General features: G+C 44.0%; 1 protein-coding gene across 2 annotated transcripts in view; it reads right to left on the bottom strand.

The window, feature by feature from the left end:
* LOC115458903 (DNA repair and recombination protein RAD54B-like) overlaps window positions 1-19,711 on the bottom strand; it is a 94,259-nt gene extending 74,548 nt beyond the window's left edge. For both annotated transcript variants that reach the window (XM_030188749.1, XM_030188748.1), the window contains exon 1: window positions 19,432-19,711. The gene's annotated coding sequence lies outside the window, so the exon portion shown is untranslated. The remainder of the gene's footprint in view (window positions 1-19,431) is intronic.
* Between the last annotated feature and the right edge of the window lie 447 nt (window positions 19,712-20,158).

The raw sequence follows: 20,158 nt of genomic DNA, 5'->3' as shown, positions 1-20,158 counted from the left end.
CTAAACCTGTGAAGGTCAATTCTAACTTAGGCACCAATTCTGCGCTCAAATTTACAGAGTTGGAACACTTAGGTACATAAATGATTTCACAAATGGGCATTTACATGCTTATCTGCTAGGCATAATTCTATAAAATTGGTGCATTAGTCACATGGCGCATAAGGAGAAACTATGCCTTACCTGATAATTTTCTTTTCTTTAGTCAGTGAAAACATTCTGGACGAATTGGGTTATCCCTTCCTACCAGCACGTGAACATAGAGAAAAGACTGAATTCTACCAGCAACATCACTGGTAATAAGCTGTGGTGCCACATGAAAGATTACAGTATGACTCTGCAAAAGCAAAAAGTCCCTTTGTAACATATCCATGCCCTATCAGCTATTACAACCACAATGAGCAGCAACAAACCATGGCACTCGCTACCTTGCACACACCAGGGAAAAGCCAAATGCAGCTACAAATCAGAAAAACAAAACGAATTGTTCCATTTTGTTCTTTTAATTTTTTATGTTGAGCAACTGAAAGAGCACAGAGCATATATAGGACCCCGGGCTGAGGTCTTCCAAGTGCGGGATTGCAGAACGGTTTTGATGACAAAAGAAAATAAGGTAAGGTATAAATTTCTCCTCTCTCAATGTCAGCTAAACCATTCCGCACAAATGGAATGTGTCGAAGCAGGTCTACTGGGCAGGGGAAGACAAGGCCCCCCGCATGAGAACCCTGCGAAAGTCCAAAAGGGCTCTGGCCAGCTCATCCAACTTGTAATGTTTGATAAATGAATTAAATGACAAACACGTCGCCGCTCTACAAATCTCCTTGTGGGACACTATCTGAGCCACCGACCAAGAAGCGGCCTGAGCCCTGGTAGAGTGGGCCTTCAGTCCCTGAGGAACCGGTCTACTCCTGCTGATGTAGGTGGACTCAATTGCCACTGAGCAAGAAGCAAGACAGACCAGATTAAAAAGAACGATCATCAAAAAAGCATGACAAGACTCCAAGCGAGCCACCTCCGATGACTGGGAGCTGCTGCAACCACCACAGCACAGCCTACATGACATAGCTGGATACTGCCACTGAATGTTGTTGAGCATGGTCATTAGTGTTGTGTGGTCTACTAGGTCGAAGGCACTTCACATATGAATTCTAGTAGTAAGATTTTCTGTCCTTGGCATATTAAACTTCTGAACTTTGTTATCAGAGTGGTTATGACCGTCTCAGTACTGTGTAGTGGTCTGAAACCTGATTGGGAGTTGTGAAGGATTGAAAATTGTGTCAAGTATTCCATTAATTGCTGTGCTACCATACCCTCCATCGTTTTGGTCAATAGTGGTATTGAAGCCACTGGTCTGTATGTAGCTTGCGAGATCACTGATCTTGCTATTGGTGTTTTTTGTGATTGGGGGGTTTAAAAAAGGTTTGGATGGATTCCTAAAGGAAAAGTCCATAGCCTTGGGGAAAATCCACTGCTTATTTCAAGAATAAGCAGAATAAAATGTATTGTACTGTTTTGGGATCTTGCCAGGTACTTGTAACCTGGATTGGCCACTGTTAGAAACAGGATGCTGGGCTTCGGTCTGTCCCAGTATGGCAATACTTAATGTACGATGTCACCTTTGTCAGTTCGGAGTTGTCCATTCAAAAACATGCATATGATGTGTTCGGTGAAACGTTCAATGAACCAGTCTAGTGGGGTTTTCATCATATAGTTAGGGCAGTTATCTAGCAGTTTGCATGTCCATATTTTGTCAGTAATGTCCTAACTGTGCTGAATTCGGCTGTTTTAAGGACGGACCACATTCTGTATGCCATCGTGTGAAAGTCAGTTTTGCATTCTTGTAATAAGTCTGTGATGGATGTCTATGTTTTCACAAGGTTTGATCTTGTGTTTACTATTCTTTGTTCAAAATATTGTGCGAGCTCTGTGGTTGGTGGTATTTCAGTCAATTATAGTACGTCTTGGTTTTTATCAATAGATTGTTCATAAGTTTGAATATTTTTTTCATATTATCTGTTCTGGGTTTGCATATATGCTGTAGTATGCTTTCTTTATGTTGTGTTTAAGGGTTCTTGTAGCTTTCCTCCATATGGTTTTGTTTATGGCCCATATTCTTTCTAGTTTCCTGCACAGTTTTTTTCATGCGTAGCAGCTTATCATTAAACCAGGGATATTTATTTATTGTTTTAATTTTTAGTGGTGTTATTTTATTCAGTGTGTTTTCGCTAGCTTCATCCCAATTTCTCATAAATGTGTTATGTCACTATATTCGTTCATCGCTGTTGTCCAGTAGGTGTGATGGTCTACCTTCCCTTTGGTTGTTAAAGAGTATAGTGATTTTGGTTCTCTTTTCTTGACGTTCTCTTTCCATTGTAGTGTAAATGTGAGCTTTTTGTGGTCTGACCATAATACCTCTTCCCATTTATGATTTTCTAATATGTGATTATTGTTAGCTGAAACCTGTGAGCTAGTAAGTCTAGTACGTGGTCTTTTGTGTGAGATGAAGTGGCATGTCCTGTTTTCAAGTTCCTTTTTTTTTTTTGTTACATTTGTACCCCGCGCTTTCCCACTCATGGCAGGCTCAATGCGGCTTACATGGGGCAATGGAGGGTTAAGTGACTTGCCCAAAGTCACAAGGAGCTGCCTGTGCCTGAAGTGGGAATCGAACTCAGTTCCTCAGTTCCCCAGGACCAAAGTCCACCACCCTAACCACTAGGCCACTCCTCCATTGGTTTAGGAAATCCATTAGAGTTCTGGTATTGGTGTCATATTGTTTTTCTAGGTGCAGATTAATATCTCCTAGTACGACGTCTGATTTGTATAAATATTTGATATGAAATTCAATAAATTGTCTTTAGCATTTGGCCAGCTTCCTGGGGGGTGGTAGAACAGTGTAATACATAGTCGTCCAGTCATAAGTACATAAGTAGTGCCATACTGGGAAAGACCAAAGGTCCATCTAGCCCAGCATCCTGTCACCGACAGTGGCCAATCCAGGTCAAGGGCACCTGGCACGCTCCCCAAACTTAAAAACATTCCAGACAAGTTATACCTAAAAATGAGGAATTTTTCCAGTCCATTTAATAGCGGTCTATGGACTTGTCCTTTAGGAATCTATCTAACCCCTTTTTAAACTCCGTCAAGCTAACCGCCCGTACCACGTTCTCCGGCAATGAATTCCAGAGTCTAATTACACGTTGGGTGAAGAAAAATTTTCTCCGATTCGTTTTAAATTTACCACACTGTAGCTTCAACTCATGCCCTCTAGTCCTAGTATTTTTGGATAGCGTGAACAGTCGCTTCACATCCACCCGATCCATTCCACTCATTATTTTATACACTTCTATCATATCTCCCCTCAGCCGTCTCTTCTCCAAGCTGAAAAGCCCTAGCCTTCTCAGCCTCTCTTCATAGGAAAGTCGTCCCATCCCCACTATCATTTTCGTCGCCCTTCGCTGTACCTTTTCCAATTCTACTATATCTTTTTTGAGATACGGAGACCAGTACTGAACACAATACTCCAGGTGCGGTCGCACCATGGAGCGATACAACGGCATTATAACATCCGCACACCTGGACTCCATACCCTTCTTAATAACACCCAACATTCTATTCGCTTTCCTAGCCGCAGCAGCACACTGAGCAGAAGGTTTCAGCGTATCATCGACGACGACACCCAGATCCCTTTCTTGATCCGTAACTCCTAACGCGGAACCTTGCAAGACGTAGCTATAATTCGGGTTCCTCTTACCCACATGCATCACTTTGCACTTGTCAACATTGAACTTCATCTGCCACTTGCACGCCCATTCTCCCAGTCTCGCAAGGTCCTCCTGTAATCGTTCACATTCCTCCTGCGACTTGACGACCCTGAATAATTTTGTGTCATCGGCGAATTTAATTACCTCACTAGTTATTCCCATCTCTAGGTCATTTATAAATACATTAAAAAGCAACGGACCCAGCACAGACCCCTGCGGGACCCCACTAACTACCCTCCTCCACTGAGAATACTGGCCACGCAATCCTACTCTCTGCTTCCTATCTTTCAACCAGTTCTTAATCCATAATAATACCCTACCTCCGATTCCATGACTCTGCAATTTCTTCAGGAGTCTTTCGTGCGGCACTTTGTCAAACGCCTTCTGAAAATCCAGATATACAATATCAACCGGCTCCCCATTGTCCACATGTTTGCTTACCCCCTCAAAAAAATGCATTAGATTGGTGAGGCAAGACTTCCCTTCACTAAATCCGTGCTGACTTTGTCTCATCAGTCCATGTTTTTGTATATGCTCTGCAATTTTATTCTTAATAATAGCCTCCACCATCTTGCCCGGCACCGACGTCAGACTCACCGGTCTATAATTTCCCGGATCTCCTCTGGAACCTTTCTTAAAAATCGGAGTAACATTGGCTACCCTCCAGTCTTCCGGTATTACACTCGATTTTAGGGACAGATTGCATATTTCTAACAGTAGCTCCGCAAGTTCATTTTTTAGTTCTATTAATACTCTGGGATGAATACCATCAGGTCCCGGTGATTTACTACTCTTCAGCTTGCTGAACTGACCCATTACATCCTCCAAGGTTACAGAGAATTTGTTTAGTTTCTCCGACTCCCCCGCTTCAAATATTCTTTCCGGCACCGGTGTCCCCCCCAAATCCTCCTCGGTGAAGACCGAAGCAAAGAATTCATTTAATTTCTCCGCTACGGCTTTGTCCTCCTTGATCGCCCCTTTAACACCATTTTCGTCCAGCGGCCCAACCGACTCTTTGGCCGGTTTCCTGCTTTTAATGTATCTAAAAAAGTTTTTACTATGTATTTTTGCTTCCAACGCTAATTTCTTCTCAAAGTCCTTTTTTGCCCTCCTTATCTCCGCTTTGCATTTGGCTTGGCATTCCTTATGATCTATCCTGTTACTTTCAGTTGGTTCTCTTCTCCACTTTCTGAAGGATTGTTTTTTGGCTCTAATGATTTCCTTTATCTTACTGTTTAGCCACGCCGGCTGACGTTTAGTCTTTTTTCCCTTTTTTCTAATACGTGGAATATATTTGTCCTGAACCTCCAGGATGGTGTTTTTAAACAGCATCCACGCCTGATGCAAGTTTTTTACTCTGCGAGCTGCTCCTTTCAGTCTTTTTTTCACCATTTTTCTCATTTTGTCGTAATCACCCTTTCTATAGTTAAACGCTAGCGTACTTGATTTCCTAGTTTCACTTCCTTCAATGCCAATATCAAAACCGATCATATTATGATCACTGTTATCAAGCGGCCCTCGTATCGTTACCCCCTGCACTAGATCATGAGCACCACTAAGGACTAAGTCTAGTATTTTTCCTTCTCTTGTCGGCTCCTGAACTAGCTGTTCCATGAAGCTGTCCTTGATTTCATCAAGAAATCTTATGTCCCTTGCGTGTACAGATGTTACATTACCCCAGTCTATATGCGGGTAATTGAAATCCCCCATTATTATTGTGTTGCCCAGTTTGTTTGCGTCCCTGATTTCCTTTAACATTTCCGCATCCGTCTGTTCGTCCTGGCCAGGCGGACGGTAGTACACTCCTATCACTATCCTTTTCCCCTTTGCACATGGAATTTCAATCCACAGTGATTCCAAGGAGTGTTTTGCTTCCTGCAGAATTTTCAATCTATTTGATTCAAGGCTCTCGTTAATATACAATGCTACCCCTCCACCAATCCGATTCACCCTATCACTACGATATAATTTGTACCCCGGTATGACAGTGTCCCACTGGTTATCCTCCTTCCACCAGGTCTCAGAGATGCCTATTATATCTAATTTTTCATTTAGTGCAATATATTCTAACTCCCCCATCTTATTTCTTAGGCTCCTGGCATTCGCATATAGACATTTCAAACTATGTTTGTTGTTCCTAAGTACATCATGCTTAGTACTTGACAGTATTAATTGGCAATCTTTTGTCTGATTTTTATTGTTATTTAAAGATACCCGATCTACTACAATCTCTTTTGCAACCTCACTATCAGGATACTCTATCTTCCCTGTTATGGTGATATCTTTGAAAGATACCTTATCCCGAACCATGCTCTTTTGAGCGACTGTCGGCCTTCCCCCCATTTCTAGTTTAAAAGCTGCTCTATCTCCTTCTTAAACGCCGATGCCAGCAGCCTGGTCCCACTCTGGTTAAGATGGAGCCCATCCTTTCGGAATAGGCTCCCCCTTCCCCAGAATGTTGCCCAGTTCCTAACAAATCTAAAGCCCTCCTCCCTGCACCATCGTCTCATCCACGCATTGAGACTCTGGAGCTCTGCCTGTCTCTTGGGCCCTGCGCGTGGCACAGGTAGCATTTCAGAAAATGCTACCCTGGAGGATCTGGATTTCAGCTTTCTACCTAAGAGCCTAAATTTTGCTTCCAGAACCTCTCTCCCACATTTTCCTATGTCATTGGTACCCACATGTACCAAGACAGCGGACTCCTCCCCAGCACTATCTAGAATCCTATCTAGGTGTTGTATCAATGATTTTGCATGCCAACATTTCAATTTCTGAGGATATATGTTTAGCGAAAGGCTCTACTGTGAAGGATTTGTATATTATTGCTACTCCACCTCCCTTCTTTTTATTTTTGTTGATGTGTATTGTTTTATATTCCAGCGGGCATAGGTCGAGCAGTGCTGGGTCATCTTCGAGGTGTATCCCTAGTTGATCTGTTTTCATCCAGTCTCTTAAGTTTCGCTGACTTATTAACTGCCAGTCTTACATTTATATATCCTATGGGTATTGGAATGTATTTGATGTTAGTGTGTTTAACAGCTTGTAATTGTCTGTATGGTCAGTTTTTCTTGAGATTGTGGTTGTGTTGATTGTTATTCAGGATTAGCTTTTTGTTGGTGGTAGTTTGTTGTTTGGTCTATGTTTTGTTGAGAGGACTGTAGTTAGGCTCTTCCAATTGCTGATGTGAGCGTCGTCTTATGGAGATGTGTATAGGAATTTTGTTCCATTCTTTTGGTGAAGTCCAGTTATCCATATTATCATGCAGCAGAAAACTCATGTCCTTAGGTTAGCCATTTTGAAGTGGCGGAGTCATATAATTATTCTCAGGATCTGTGTATCTCCCAGTCAAGGCACAGGTCCGTTGCCGATTCTGGTAACAGTGTCCCGCCCGCACTCTGCCATGCATTACCAACAGTGGGCTCCAGCAGTGAGTCTGTTAGTCAGGAGAGGTTCTTGTCTACACCGCTGGAGTTCTCCTTCGCTCTGGTTCCCGGTCACCATGCTTCCATCAACGTTCCCGCCGTGGATATCCATGCGGAGATACAGAAGCGGTAGACTTCTAGATGTGATTACCTCTGCTGATGGCCTGGTAATCTTCTTTCTTGCCTTGCTAGGGGCCTGGAGAGCTGCAGCTAAATCCACTGGTGCTCTGTTGAGTAATCACCCCAGCTCTGGCCCTCAGTACTGCTAAAGAGAAGAAGTCGTGGACCTGAAACCTGGAACAAAACTGAGGGACCTTGTGGTTGAGAATGGTATGGCCCTGGGCTCATCCTTCACTTCCAAAGGAAATGGAATATCAGCCATTTCCTTAACAAAAGACAAAAATGAAAGGCTCTCCAGAGACTCTCCTTTCAGGTGGAGGGGAGTGTTCAGAAGGAATTCCATAGGACACATCCAAGGAAAAGTACTGTGGATCCTCCTCTAAATCTCCTCTTCGGTGTCAGACAATACCTCCTGATGGGAGTGCCTCAACATGGAGGAACCACATCACTGAGAATGGAATCGAGCAGGCTCACACCTCCACTCCAGCGAAGCATCCTCCACCGATGTGGAGGGAGTGCCAACTTGGATGGCATTCAACAACAGGGCTGCATGCAGCATTGGTGTTGGGGGCCGCACTCAGGCTGAGGGCCAAGCAGGGCCGCAACGGAAGGCAGGGTAGATGCAAGCATCCCTGATACCTATGCATGAGGCCATCCAGCAGCTCAGGTAGCAAGGCCCAGATGCGCTCATCAAGGGGCAACATCGGGAAAAGCTGGGGTGCCAGCTCAGGCGTAGGTTGCAGAACTGCCGGGTCAATACGGCAGCAGAGTTTTGGCTCCTGGAAGACTGATGCGTCAGCACCTCCTCTATGGAAGAGAGCGGTCCTCCCGGCGCTGTTATTTCTCGAGTGCTGAACCCTTTGATGCCCCGGAGCTCTCAGCACCATGCGTCAAGGATGACTGATCATGACGCTTCTTGGCCTTCACCTGAAGCGTATCACCGAGGCTCCTCGGTGCTGACAAAGACGATGTGAAATCCACACGTCACCTCGAGATCGGGTCCGATGATGGACAATCCCCACACAGCAGGAGGCCTCAAGGCCAATGCTTCAATGCTCCCAGTGTCTAAGGGTCTAACAGCAGCCATACTTACTGACGCTCCCAGTGCTAGTATGATGCTCGACGTCGATGTCCACATCTCTTACCTCGATGCAGATGTCAAGAAACCGAACTTGGCTCCAAAAATCCTCTCTTGTTGAACCTCTCTGGAAACCTGAGCTCTCTTCTTCATGCGAATACAGAACACAGTTAACGGGGCTATGGTCGGGCCCAAGACACTGCGGACACCAAGAATGGGCATCTTTCTCAGAGATTGTCTGATTGCACCGGGTAGAGCACTTGAAGCCACTGGGAACCTTCGTGAACATAGAAGGAAAATTTTCCTCAACTAAATTAAACAAAGCAAAGCAATGGTGCCTGAAAAAGGGGCAAGGCACAGCAAAAAAGAAAGGAAAGCTCCCAGTCAAAGTCAAAGCCTAAAAGCGGCCTGATGACAACGAAAAATAAAAGGAAACTTAAAACCAGGCAAAATAACTACAAAAATTAAGGGAAGGGACAAAGGTTCCACAACAGGAACAAAATAAAAGATGAAAAAAAGAACAAAAAATAGCCGAAAGGCACAAAAAAAGCACTTTAGGACCAAGCGACGTGAGGAGACGGTAAAAAAACACATCCTCTCCTCACTGCAGTAGAAAAAGAACGGAGATCGCGTTTGAGCGGGAAGACACTTGCTCATGCACCGTGGAGAATGTCACCCTCCACAAAGCTCTCATTAGACTTTTTTAAGTTCTGGACCGGCAACGCGGGTCTGTGTCACCCTACTACTACTACTACTATTAAACATTTCTATAGCGCTACTAGACTTACACCCCACTTGTGAGCGTGAGCCCTTACCCCCTACAAAAGAGGTGATGGTAAGGGCTCATGCACTAACTTGTTAGTGGCCGCACACTAATGGCAGCATGGCCATTAATTCGGAAAACGAAAAATCTGCCATTTTTGGTTGCGCTAAAAATGGCCTTGGCACGAGGGAAAGATCCACATAAAGGCGTGCTAAAGCCACTTTTTGGCGGAGCTTAGTAGAAAGGCCACAACCAGCTTATTTTCAAAGTAGATCGCCGCCCATCTTCCGACACAAAAATCGGGAGATGGCTAGCCATATCGGTATAATCGAAAGCCGATTTTGGCCGACTCCAATTGCTTTCCATCACGGAGCCGGCCAAACTTCAAGGGGGCGTTTCGGTAGGGTAGCGAAGGCGGGACAGGGGCGTGCTTTGAGATGGCTGGCTTCGCCTGATAATGGAAAAAAGAAGGGCGCCCCTGGCGAGAATTTGGTCCACTTTATTTGGTCCCTTTTTTTCATGTCCAAGTCCCAAAAAAGTGCCCGAACTGACCAGATGACCACCAGAGGGAATCGGGGATCACCTCCCATTACTCCCCCAGTGGTCACTAACCCCCTCCCACCCAAAAAAATAAGTTTAAAAACTTTTTTTGCCAGCCTCTATGCCAGCCTCAAATGTCATACTCAGGTCCATCGCAGCAGTATACAGGTCCCTGGAGCAGTTTTAGTGGGTGCAGTGGACTTCAGGCAGTCAGACCCAGGCCCATCCCCCCCTACCTGTTACACTTGTGGTGGAAAATGGGAGCCCTTCAAAACCCACTGTACCCACATGTAGGTGCCCCCCTTCACCCCTTAGGGCTATGGTAGTGGTGTATAGTTGTGGAGAGTGGGTTTTCGGGGGCTCAGCACCCAAGGTAAGGGAGCTATTTTTTTTTTTAGAAGTGCCCCCTAGGGTGCCCGGTTGGTGTCCTGGCACGTCAGGGAGACCAGTGCACTACAAATGCTGGCTCCTCCCACGACCAAATGCCTTGGATTTGGCCGGGTTTGAGATCGCCGGCCTCAGTTTCCATTATCGGCGAAAACCGAGGCCGGCCATCTCAAACCCGGACATCTCTGACATTTGGGGGGCCCCAACCGTATTATCGAAACGAAAGATGGACGCCCATCTCGTTCAAAAATACGGTCGGCAAAACAAAAACATATCAGTGTTGTAGAGCACAATTTTCTCTTTCAGATGATACTGTTCAAAAGCTGATTCAGGCAGACTCTTTTTTTAATAATTGGCTTTGAACTTTGGAATATTTTACCATTTGCGCTGACAGTGCCAACTTTGAAGAGATCCTGCAGGGCGGTTATAGATGCTGGTTAGCTGCAAATACTACTACTACTACTTAACATTTCTAGAGCGCTACCAGAGTTACGGAGCGCTGTACAATTTAACAAAGAGAGACAGTCCCTGCTCAAAGAGCTTACAATCTAATAGACAAGTGAACGGTCGGTCCGATAGGGGCAGTCTGGATTCACTGAACGGCAGTATTATGTCCAGCACAAGCATAATGCTTGTTCAAAATTTCAAGTCCGTATCTTTGTTTGCATGGAAGTTGTTGCGGTCTGAATATTGGTCCAAATATGTTCCGATGAGTCGCGACCAATTTTGAATACACACTTTGAGTCAACTTGTTTGACTGGATTTTGCATCCATTCAACAAAGCCTACAATGAGAACCGATAACCTCACTAATTCAACTCAACAACCCACTCAGTTATGAAAATCCACCTCTATAACTACCCTAATCACTCCCTTCCTTCTCTCTTCCCTACTTAATCTCTGCACAATACTAACTGTATCTAATATCTTGGAATGACATTGTTAACAATATTATGTAAGCCACATTGAGTCTGCAAATAGGTGGGAAAAGTGCGATACAAATGCAATAAATAATAATAAAATGTATTTCATCGCAATTAGCATCAAAAACTGTACAGGATTTGAATTTTTTAGCCATTCTTATAGACCCCAAAAATGGCATTTTGGTAAATGTCGCGCGCTCATGGACTGACAACCTTTCAGAAAAGGGGGTCTAGATCTGCAACTACTGCAGTTAGAAACCTCAAATTTTGGGAAACTTCGTTTAACACCTGACTCGCACAACAGATAAAATTTGAACAAAATTGGAGACATGATGGTGGGAAGGTTTAGACAACTTGGCATGGAATGACCCTATTGTCTATGTCCCAGTTACACTTACTGTACAGAGCTTGGGTGAATTTCTTCAAAAATGTGGCAAATAAACTAATACAAATAAATTTAAAAAATATCTCACCTCTGTCGCATACAGAAAATACAACCAAAACCCTCAAATGCAAAATAATGACAGCAAGCTAGAAAGGTAAATTGCAAATAAAACCATGAACTGCAAAACCAAAGATACCAAACTAAGGAGCCCTTTTACTAGAGGCCATTAAGCTCTAACACACACTTAACATGCAAAAAAACAGTCTACCACAAAACACATTAAAGTGTTTTGCGGTGTTTTGCCCATTAATGCGCACTAAATCGCAAATTAGGTTTTGAAATTACTTTTGGAGCAGGTGAGGCATAGGCAGAGAATGGGTATGGAAGTGTTAACCAGCTAGCATGTTCAGATTACTGTGCTCACTGCCTCCACTGCATGCAGATCTATCTCAAGAATATTCATTTTGGGTATCCTCAAAACCTGACTGGCTGGAGTGCCTCCAGGACCAGGTTTGGGAACCACTGCACTAACTGGCTAATGCAGGAGCAGTTAGCGCCTCCTTAATAGGAGGCAGTAGGTGCTCCTGCATAACTTTTTCCCCCAGTAGCATGCTAATGACTAAGGGGTCCTTTTACTAAGCCATGCTAAAAAGTGGCCACCGCTGCTGTCAGCACGTGAGTTTATCACATACTGTGGTCATTTATAGCAAATGTGGCCATTTTATTGCCACGCTAAATCCCCCATTAATGGCCACACGTTAATTTCCCAATTAACATGTGACCATTACCGCCATCTATTTACTTGGCAGTAAGGGTTTCCACACTGCTCCTGCAGTAATCGGCAGCATGCAGCAATTTGCCCGTGCTATATGATTAGAACAGAACACACCTACTCTCCGCCTATGGGCACGCTGTATTGCTTCGGTATTGCAGCCTGCTCACTTGATCACCACAGACTGCTCAAAGACTAAAATACTACAGATTCTTTTAGATTCGTATTGGGTAAATGAAACTCTTTATTTGCACTTTAATTGGAGAGTGTATAAGCCATTATTGTTCCAACTACACAATGATTAAGAAATACACACACTAAGAGCAGTGAATAATGGAAAGAGGTGGTGGTCTTGCTATTATTCACCGCTCTTATCTTCAAGTTATTTCCTGCTCAGAACTTACATCCGCGTCGCTTGAAATTGTATCAGTTGATGTTCATCACCCATCACATCGTGTGCATCTAAACTGTGTACTATTTTATAGACCACCAATTAATTGGATTAATAGCCATGTTGAGCTTTTGGATTTTATCTCTAACATCTGTATGTCCAACTCGAACATCCTCATATTGGGAGACCTCAACCTCCACCTAGACAATCTAAACTCGCCGGATACAATCCAATTTCTAGATTTCCTCTGTCTATAGGACCTAATCTGCCCTTCCGTTTGCCCAACTCATACTAAAGGTCACACATTAGATCTCCTCTCATTTAAATTCCAAGCTGACTCCAATTTTCATTTATCTAATATCGGATGGCTTGAGACGCCCTGGTCTGGCCATTTCAAATTACAATTCACGTTGAGCTGGCCAAACGCAGGTCGTCTCCAGCCTGGTAAAGTCACCACGTATTTCTCAAGAGGTATAATCGACCCGGAACAATTCTGGAAATGTTTATATAACACTAATTGGGCCGAACATGCAGACTCTCCCCACTTTCTCAAGACTTGGGACGACAAATGCAAGGAGGTGCTTAACTAAATTGCACCAATGCATCTCAAGGCTTCTTACAATTGCAGCTCTACTCCTTGGTTCTCTGTTGAACTAAAAAGCTTAAAATCCAAGACAAGGAGGCTTGAGAGAGCCTGGCGTAAACGGAAAACTGATTCGGCGCTCAAAGCCTGGAAAAGAGTCTCTGAACATACAAGTACGCAATCAAGCAAGCAAAACGTTCATACTTCTCTAAGAAATTGAAGTCTGTTGGAAAGGACCCCAGAAAACTGAACCAACTCCTTGCCTCCTCCTTCCTAGACACTAGCAAGAAGGAAGCCTTTAGCGGAGACCTCCCTCCAGCTGACCAGCTCGCAACCTACTTCAATGATAAAATTTTAACTCTAAGGTCTATTTCAGTAAGTTGTCTATCTGCCGTGGATGACTTCCTTAGCTCATTAGTTCCATTTGCTGACCATTGTCTGGCCGACCGCATTTGGACAACCTTTAGTGATGTTCCGGTTGATACAGTATCCAAAGCACTGCGTAAGTTCTCTAGCAAATACTGTGGCCTGGATGTTTGTCCCAACCATTTGCTAAAACCTGCACCACACTGCTTTGTAGTTGACCTGACAACCCACCTCAATAATCTATTATCGAAGGGTTTGTTCCCACCGGACCATGGACGCATACTTCTCACGGCCATCCGCAAAAACCTTAAGGTCAAACCTGATGTAATCACAAATTACCGCCCCGTAGCTTCAATACCACTGTTGGTCAAGGTCATGGAGAGTATAGTCAACACTCAACTGAATGAATTCCTGACAAAGTTTGATATCCTACACCATTCGCAGTCTGGATTCTGCGCCCAGTACAGTACCGAAACAGTGCTGGTTACTCTCCTGTCAAACTTCAAACGTGAGATATCGGTTGGGAAAAAAATTCTTTTACTGCAGTTTGACCTGTCAAGTGCTTTTGATATGGTGGATCACGAACTCCTTCTACACCTACTTGATACGTTTGGTGTGAGCGGTTTTGTTTTGCACTGGATTAAGGGCTTCCTGTCGTCTAGATCTTACCAGGTCAAAGTGAAATCAACCGTTTCTGCTCCCTGGAGAACCTCCTGTGGGGTGCCTCAAGGCTCACCCCTATTACCTACATTGTTCAATATCATGCTGATCCCACTTGCTACTGCCCCATGCAACCTTGGTCTGAATCCTTACATTTATGCTGACGATGTCACCATTTACATTCCTTTTTGTAACACAGTAGCTGAAATCTCAGATCTGATTGCTGCCAGCTTTTCTACAATGGAACATTGGGCGAAGGTGTTTCAGTTCAAACTAAATAAGGATAAAACTCGGTGCCTTATTCTCCACTCCTTACTACACACTCCCAACAGATACCTTCATCATAAAAGACTACGTTCTCCCTATTTCTAGCAGTCTGAAGCTCCTTGGGGTGAACTTGGACAAGCATTTGAATCTGGACGATCATGTACGAGTTGTCACTAAAAGAATGTTCAATGCAATGTGGAGGCTTCGGCAGATTAGATATTGCCTAACTAGAGAACTGTTTTGCACCCTTGTTCATTGGTTAGTGCTATCTCACCTAGATTACTGCAGCGGGATCTATGCAGGTTGCCATGAATATCTTTTGAAAAAATTCCAGACTGCACAAAACACTGCAGCGAGACTAATCCTGGGAAAATCACGTTTTGAGCATGCTCAACCTCTTCGTTTTCTTCTCCACTGGTTGCCCGTGAGGGAACATATCTCTTTCAAAATTTGCTCTCTAACTCATAAAATCATTTACGGGCAAGCTCCGGAGTACATGCTTCGCCTTATTGACCTCCCACCCAGAAACGCAATAGCCACCTCGCGTTTGTATCTCAACCTGCACTTCCCAAATTGTAAAGGCGTCAAATACAAGTCGATCTTCACTTCATCTTTCTACTACTCCAGTGCCAAGAATTGGAATGTTTTGCCGAAATACTTAAAACTACAAATGGATCACCAGCTGTTCAAGAGGCTGCTGAAAAGTCACCTATTTGGACTGGCCTACTCCCCCTATACTCCCACCGATTAATAGTCCCACTTACTTATCCCTGATACTGTTATGCCCCCTTCCCCACCTAATTGTCTCCTACTATATCTCTTACTGTATTGTTATTTTACTTAATCCTATGTAAGACACATTGTGCCTGCATGTGTGGGCAAATGTGGTTCATTAATCTCATCCCATGGCTTTTCCTACCATCTCTATGCTGATGACTCCCAATTCTACCTTTCTACCCCTGATATCTCACCTTGCATCCAAACCAAAGTTTCAGCGTGCTTGTCTGACATTGCTGCCTGGATGTCTCAACGCCACCTGAAATTAAATATGACCAAAACCGAGCTTCTCATTTCCCCCCCCCCCCCCAAACCCACCTCCCCGCTCCCCCCGTTTTCTATTTCTGTTGATGGCTCTCTCATTCTCCCTGTCTCCTCAGCTCGAAACCTTGGGGTCATCTTTGACTCTTCTCTCTCCTTCTCTGCTCATATCCAGCAGATTGCCAAGACCTGTCGTTTCTTTCTTTACAACATCCGTAAAATCCGCCCCTTTCTTTCCGAGCACACTACCAAAACCCTCATCCACACCCTTGTCACCTCTCGTTTAGACTACTGCAATCTGCTTCTTGCTGGCCTCCCACTTAGTCACCTCTCCCCTCTCCAGTCGGTTCAAAACTCTGCTGCCCGTCTCATGTTCCGCCAGGGTCGCTTTACTCATACTACCCCTCTCCTCAAGACCCTTCACTGGCTCCCTATCCATTTTTGCATCCTGTTCAAACTTCTTTTACTAACCTATAAATGTACTCACTCTGCTGCTCCCCAGTATCTCTCCACACTCGTCCTTCCCTACACCCCTTCCCGTGCACTCCGTTCCATGGATAAATCCTTCTTATCTGTTCCCTTCTGCACTACTGCCAACTCCAGACTTCGCGCCTTCTGTCTCGCTGCACCCTACGCCTGGAATAAACTTCCTGAGCCCCTACGTCTTGCCCCATCCTTGGCCACCTTTAAATCTAGACTGAAAGCCCACCTCTTTAACATTGCTTTTGACTCGTAACCACTTGTAACCATTCGCCTCCACCTACCCTCCTCTCTTCCTTCCCGTTCACATTAATTGATTTGATTTGCTTACTTTATTTTTTTTTTTGTCTATTAGATTGTAAGCTCTTTGAGCAGGGACTGTCTTTCTTCTATGTTTGTGCAGCGCTATAGAAATGCTAAATAGTAGTAGTAGTAGAAATGTACTATAAATAAATAAATAATCGAGTACATTACTAAAGGAAGGCTATAGAAAAGTAAAATAAGAAAGATATATATATACATACATACATACATCATCACTGGTCAGGAATTACATCATTCAGGCCCTTATCTCATCAGCTGGGGGGGCCCGTTACAGCGAAAGTTTGCACCCTGATCCACAAAATCATTTACGGTGAAGCCCCGGTCAATATGTCAGACCTCATAGACTTGCCAACTAGGAACACAAAAAAATCATCACGCACATTCTTGAATCTCCACTACCCCAGCTGCAAAGGCCTGAAATATAAATCCACATATGCATCCAGCTTCTCCTATATAAGCACGCAACTGTGGAACACACTACCAATGGCCACAAAAACAATGCACGACCTAGCAATCTTCCGAAAACTACTGAAAACCAACCTGTTCAAAAAGACATACCATAATGATCCATCCTAAATACTAGACAACTAGACTCTACATGAACTAGAGCAAACCGAAAACTGCACACTAGACCGATAACCTACGAGCTACTAATGAAATTTAAGCAATACGTACCACCACTTTATTTCATATACTGGAAATGAACTTTCTATAGTTGATTGTCTAACTTATTTTATAATTCACTGTATCTTTTAGGAACTTCAATGCAATACCACTGTGTATTCTACTTTACCACTTATGTACCTAAATGCAATACCACTTGTATTTCTCTATCCGGAAATGGCAATCACCATTACGGTAGAATGTAAGCCACACTGAGCCTGCAAATTGGTGGGAAAATGCAACAAATAAATAAATATTACATCTGGGCTTAGCGTCACTAAAAGCCTATTCAAATCCAGGATACAGCACATCTGTACTACTACTACTACTACTACTATTTAGCATTTCTATATAGCGCTACAAGGCGTATGCAGCGCTGCACAAACATAGAAGAAAGACAGTCCCTGCTCAAAGAGCTTACAATCTAATAGACAAAAAAAAGTAAGCAAATCAAATCAATTAATGTGAACGGGAAGGAAGAGAGGAGGGTAGGTGGAGGCGAATGGTTACAAGTGGTTACGAGTCAAAAGCAATGTTAAAGAGGTGGGCTTTCAGTCTAGATTTAAAGGTGGCCAAGGATGGGACAAGACGTAGGGGCTCAGGAAGTTTATTCCAGGCGTAGGGTGCAGCGAGACAGAAGGCGCGAAGTCTGGAGTTGGCAGTAGTGCAGAAGGGAACAGATAAGAAGGATTTATCCATGGAACGGAGTGCACGGGAAGGGGTGTAGGGAAGGACGAGTGTGGAGAGATACTGAGGAGCAGCAGAGTGAGTACATTTATAGGTTAGTAGAAGAAGTTTGAACAGGATGCGAAAACGGATAGGGAGCCAGTGAAGGGTCTTGAGGAGAGGGGTAGTATGAGTAAAGCGACCCTGGCGGAAGACAAGACGGGCAGCAGAGTTAGAACTGACTGGAGAGTGGAGAGGTGACTAAGTGGGAGGCCAGCAAGAAGCAGATTGCAGTAGTCTAAACGAGAGGTGACAAGGGTGTGGATGAGGGTTTTGGTAGAGTGCTCGGAAAGAAAGGGGCGGATTTTACGGATGTTGTAAAGAAAGAAACGACAGGTCTTGGCAATCTGCTGGATATGAGCAGAGAAGGAGAGAGAAGAGTCAAAGATGACCCCAAGGTTTCGAGCTGAGGAGACAGGGAGAATGAGAGAGCCATCAACAGAAATAGAAAATGGGGGGAGCGGGGAGGTGGGTTTGGGGGGGAAAATGAGAAGCTCGGTTTTGGTCATATTTAATTTCTGGTGGCGTTGAGACAACCAGACAGCAATGTCAGACAAGCACGCTGAAACTTTGGTTTGGATGCAAGGTGAGATATCAGGGGTAGAAAGGTAGATTTGGGAGTCATCAGCATAGAGATGGTAGGAAAAGCCATGGGATGAGATTAGTGAACCAAGGGAAGAAGTGTAGATAGAAAAGAGGAGGGGACCAAGAACAGAACCCTGAGGTACGCCGATAGGCAGAGGGATAGAAGTAGAAAAGGATCCACCAGAGTGAACACTAAAGGTGCGGAGGGAGAGGTAGGAAGAGAACCAGGAAAGGACAGAGCCCTGGAATCCAAGTGAGGACAGGGTATCGAGAAGTATGCTGTGATTGACAGTGTCAAAAGCAGCGGAAAGATCAAGAAGAATGAGGATGGAATATTGACCTCTGGATTTAGCCAGTAATAGGTCATTGGAGACTTTAGTAAGCGCAGTTTCGGTTGAGTGGAGAGGGCGAAAACCAGATTGTAGTGGGTCAAGAATAGCATGTGAGGAGAAAAAATCAAGGCAGCAGCGGTGAACAGCACGCTCAAGTAATTTGGAGAGAAAAGGAAGGACATCTGTCTGAGTTTGTATTTAACTCTAAACCCCATATTCACCTGTTTAATAACTTGTTGTTTTAATCATTCCATTAAACGACCCCCCCCCCCCCCCAAAAAAAAAAGAAAAAAAAATTCATATTTCTCCTATTTGCATGCCCTGGATACATTCTGAGTTCTACCCAGCAGGGACTGTCTCTTGCATATGTACAGTGCTGCGTACCTCTCTACAGAAGTAATAATAAAATAATAGTAACAGTATGCTGACACCAGGTCAGAAGCATCTGACCAACATCAGAACCTGAGAACTGTCTTATTACATTTTATATACTCTATAATTTCATCTCACTGTTATTACCATTACTGATTTTGTAAAAATAACTTTATGAATTATTTTGACAACATACGTCAAATCTGTCATTATCAATTAAGTTATCCAAACGAGTTTGGTAGGTCTGATCTTAGATTTAATTAACAGGGATTCCAAGTCCAAGCTCAACGCCTCGTTAGGTCCTTCCCATAAAGAGCTTACAGTCTAAAGATGTACCTCACCGCGCTGTCTTTACCATCTAGGTAGGTACAAAGTTAGACTGCAAGACATCTGGCGACAAGACGTCTTAAGTTATTATTTAAAAATGCATAATCTAAAGCCAAAACTTCTAATTCAAATATTTCCTTATATCAGTGTTATCTCCTACAGTCAGATACCTTAGATTAACTTGACTCCTGCTGCTCCTGCATATATTTATTTCTAGCGCATTACTCTATCTCCTTCTTTCTCAGTTCTCTATTTCCGGTTCATCATTATTCAAGATTCCCGCCTTCCCAGCATTCCCTGGAGCGGAAAACACACGCTGAAAGGGGGGGTAACGGGACGGGATTACATATAAAATTAATCTCAGGATCGCGCGGGACGTGGAGTATTAATGGTTTCTGGTTCTGTAAAGAAGGTGGGGGATCCCTTGCCACCCTTTTGATGATAAGAAGTTGAAAGCCTTCAATTTCCCTTACTCGAACGTTGTCGTTCGCTATGACGTCTCTCGCTACCAGCCCCGTCACCGTCATGCGGACCGGATGACGTTCTACGTAGCGTTGGCCCCGCCCCCGCCATGAGTGAGCCTTTAAAATAGGAAGAAAGCTGGTGCCACTGCCTGGTGGTAGCAGGTTCAGGAGACAGGATAGATAATTACACCAGATGGGGGTTATAGCTTTTGTTGCCTGTACGGTTATAGAGTTAACCTGTTACCACTGGAGGGTAAATAGTACTATAGTAGTTATCAAGGCACCAGACCTTCCCTGTCCTCCTATTCGTTGTGACTTAGACTACAGGGTATAGTTCTTGATTATATTTAGTAAGTTCTGTGGTGCTGTCTATTGTTTTGGTGGAACGTGTTCTGCAGTGGTGCCTGTTAAGAAACAGTATCGCTGCCCTAGT

Source organism: Microcaecilia unicolor, unplaced genomic scaffold, assembly GCF_901765095.1.
Source record: "Microcaecilia unicolor unplaced genomic scaffold, aMicUni1.1, whole genome shotgun sequence".
Lineage (NCBI taxonomy): Eukaryota > Metazoa > Chordata > Amphibia > Gymnophiona > Siphonopidae > Microcaecilia > Microcaecilia unicolor.
Note: the sequence above shows the minus strand (reverse complement) of the source record. Positions and strands in the feature narration are given on the sequence as shown.